Consider the following 3934-nt stretch of genomic DNA (forward strand, 5'->3'; position numbering starts at 1 on the left):
CCCCCCCCCCACTCCCACTCCCACTCCCCCCTCCATCTCCCCCACCCCCCCCTCCATCTCCCCCACTGCCCCCCTCCATCTCCCCCACCCCCCTCCATCTCCCCCCACTCCCCCCTCCATCTCACCCACTGCCCCCTCCGTCTCCCCACTCCCCCTTCCATCTCCCCCACTGCCCCCTCCGTCTCCCCCACTCCCCCCTCCATCTCCCTCACTGCCCCCTCCATCTCCCCCACTCCCCCCTCCATCTCCCCCACTGCCCCCTCCGTCTCCCCCACTCCCCCCTCCATCTCCCTCACTGCCCCCTCCATCTCCCCCACTCCCCCCTCCATCTCCCCCACTGCCCCCTCCGTCTCCCCCACTCCCCTTCCATCTCCCCCACTGCCCCCTCCATCTCCCCCACTCCCCCCTCCGTCTCCCCCACTCCCCCCTCCATCTCCCCACTGCCCCCTCCGTCTCCCCCACTCCCCCCTCCATCTCCCCCACTGCCCCCTCTGTCTCCCCCACTCCTCCCTCCATCTCCCCCACTGCCCCCTCCGTCTCCCCCACTCCCCCCTCCATCTCCCCCACTGCCCCCTCCGTCTCCCCACTCCCCCCTCCATCTCCCTCACTGCCCCCTCCATCTCCCCCACTCCCCCCTCCATCTCCCCCACTGCCCCCTCTGTCTCCCCCACTCCCCCCTCCAGCTCCCCACTGCCCCCTCCGTCTCCCCCAATCCCCCCTCCATCTCCCCCACTGCCCCCTCCGTCTCCCCCACTGCCCCCTCCGTCTCCCCCACTGCCCCCTCCGTCTCCCCCACTGCCCCTCCGTCTCCCCCACTCTCCCCTCCATCTCCCCCACTGCCCCCTCCGTCTCCCCCACTCCCCCCTCCATCTCCCCCACTGCCCCCTCCGTCTCCCCCACTCCCCCCTCCATCTCCCTCACTGCCCCCTCCGTCTCCCCCACTCCCCCCCTCCATCTCCCCCACTGCCCCCTCCGTCTCCCCCACTCCCCCCTCCATCTCCCCCACTGCCCCCTCCGTCTCCCCCACTCCCCCCTCCATCTCCCCCACTGCCCCCTCCGACTCCCCCCTCCATCTCCCCCACTTCCCCCTCCTTCTCCCCCACTGCCCCCTCCGTCTCCCCCACTCCCCCCCAATCTCCCCCACTGCCCCCTCCGTCTCCCCCACTCCCCTCTCCGTCTCCCCCACTCCCCCCTCCGTCTCCCCCACTCCCCCCTCAGTTTCCCCCACTCCTCCCTCCATCTCCCCCACTCCCCCCTCAGTCTCCCCACTCCCCCCTCCATCTCCCCCACTCCCCCCCTCAGTCTCCCCCACTCCCCCCACCATCTCCCCCACTCCCCCCTCCGTCTCCCCCACTCCCCCCTCCGTCTCCCCACCTCCCCCCGCTCTGGACCCCCCTCCCGGTCTCAGGGATGCCTTTCCCGTTGTGGCCAGACTCGAGCGGTGCGCTGAGCGGTGCGCTGAGCGGTGCGCTGAGCGGTGCGCTGAGCGGTGCGCTAACCTCCTCGAAGCTGTCGTCAGCCAGCACGACTGGTTGACGAACTTAAAAAGCAGGTGTGTTTGACGCCGTGTAAACAGTGCGCGATGACGTCGGGACTTCGGCCCATCTGGGCCGGTGAATAGCGGGGGGGCCAATTGTAGCGATTCTGGTCGTGTCGGGGGCGTGATGGAGGCGTTTGGCGGGAATGGCGACTCCGAGATTTTGCGGGGTTCAGAGAATAGCGGGAGGGCGTCGGACCAGCGTCGCCGTAAAAATTTGCGACGCCCGCTATTCTCCGACCCGTCGGGAGTGCGGAGAATCGCGCCCAGTTTATTTATACACAAGGATTACTTTGACATGCAACATAAAACACTACAAGTTAAACTACACCTAACAACTACAAAAACCTATACTGAACTTCAGGGCAACCGGCTCTTTGCAGATGGACAAGGCCTTTGTTCAGATCTTGCATGGCTGGGTAGAAGAAGTGGCTCTGTTTCTGCTGGGCTCATCCATCTGGCAGCGATCGTTGGTCTTGAACTTGTCTTCTGGTCGTAATGCTACGCTTGGTTTTAGGCATAGGCCGGGGCCAAGATTGCCCGAACACCTGGCTGTGTCCCTTTTTATCCCTCTGGGATTTTGCGCTCTTTGGGGAGGTCCTTAGCTTGGACCCAATAATTCGACAGGCTTCGATCATTGCCTTCGATTTTGGCCAATAAAGGGGCGTGTTCTGAGTGGTCATTGACCTTGGCTGTTTGGGCTTTCTTAGCAAAGGGAGTGGCGCCCGTTAGTCTGCATCTTTATCGGTTACCTGAGTACAGTCATTTTGTTCTGGGAATATGGGCCATTAGAATGCAAATGAGCGGGGGTTTCGATTGCGTCTAGCTATCTGGGTTGCAAATACACACACAAGCTCTGTGTGTCTGAGTCCTGGGTTGGCCATAATTCCCATGGTCCACTGCAGGTTGTCATCTGAGATAGCTACAACTTTATTGGAGCAACTGCTGCTCCCGGAAAGTTGGGGGGGGGGGGTGTACAGCATTAGGAAATATACAGGAGGGGTGGGGGGGAAGGGGTGGGGGGGGTGGATGCAGGGCAGAAGTGCTAAGGATTAAGATCAAATGGGAGGAGGAGTTGGGGGGCAAAATAGTTTGGGGACTGTAGTGTGAGGCGATGCGGAGGGTGAACTCAACCTCCTCCTGCATGAGGATGAGCCTGATTCATTGAAAAGGGTAAGGATGAATGGGTTCTTTCAGGGGATAGCCGACGAATGTGAGAAGTGTGGGTGGGGGTCGGCGAATCATGCGCACATGGTTTGGGGTTGCGAGAAGCTAGAGAGGAATTGGGAAGCGGTGTTTGGGACGCTATCTAAGATGGTGCGGTTGGAGGTCAGGGAGGACCCAATGGCGTTGATCTTTGAGGTATCGGAAGTGCCGAGCTGTTGAAGGGGAAGGGGGCTGATGTTGTGGCCTTGGCTTCTCTAATTGCCTGGCGATGGATCCTGTTAAATTGGAGGTCAGATTCGCTGCCGTGGTTGGCGGCCTTGCTGGGGGACCAGTATGACTTTCTTTGGTTGTAGAAGATGAAGTTTGAGTTGAGGGAGTCTGCGGAGGGTTTCGAGATGCGGTTGGGGTTATGCATGACGATGTTTGAGCTACTGTGAGGAACTGTTAGAGTTAGGGGGGAGTTGGAGGGGGGGAGGGGGAGGGGAGAGGACATAAAGGGGAAACATTGTATAAACTGTGAACTGTGATTTGTGGAGTGTGTATTTTATATGTTGCTGTTTTTCTGATGCATGTTTTTTTAAAAATGTACTGACACTCCGACAGTGCAGTGCTTCCGAAGTATTGACACTCCGACAGTGCAGCTCCCTCAATACAGCCCCTCTAACCTTGCAGTGCTCCCTCTCTACTGACCCTCCGACATTGTGGTGCTTCCTCAATACTGACCCTCCGATAGTGCAGCACTCCCTCAGTACTGACCCTCCAACAGTGCAGCGCTTCCTCAGTACTGACCCTCTGACAGTCAGCACTCCCTCAGTATTGACTCTCCGAAAGTGGAGCACTCCCTCAGTACTGACCCTCTGACAGTAGAGCACTCCCTCAATACTGACCCTCTGACAGTGCAGCATTCCCTCAGTACTGACTCTCCGAAAGTGGAGCACTCCCTCAGTACTGACCCTCTGACAGTGCAGCGCTTCCTCAGTACTGACCTTCTGACAGTCAGCACTCCCTCAGTACTGACCCTCTGACAGTGCAGCAATCCCTCAGTACTGACGCCCTGACAGTGCAGCAATCCCTTAGTATAGTCCCTCTGACAGTGCAGCACTCCCTCAGTACTGACCCTCTGACAGTGCAGCACTCCCTCAGTACTGACCCTCTGACAGTGTAGCACTCCCTCAGTACTGACCCTCTGACAGTGCAGCACTCCCTCAGTACTGACCCTCTGACAGTGCA

The sequence above is a fragment of the Scyliorhinus canicula genome, chromosome 12 (genome assembly GCF_902713615.1).
Source record: "Scyliorhinus canicula chromosome 12, sScyCan1.1, whole genome shotgun sequence".
Lineage (NCBI taxonomy): Eukaryota > Metazoa > Chordata > Chondrichthyes > Carcharhiniformes > Scyliorhinidae > Scyliorhinus > Scyliorhinus canicula.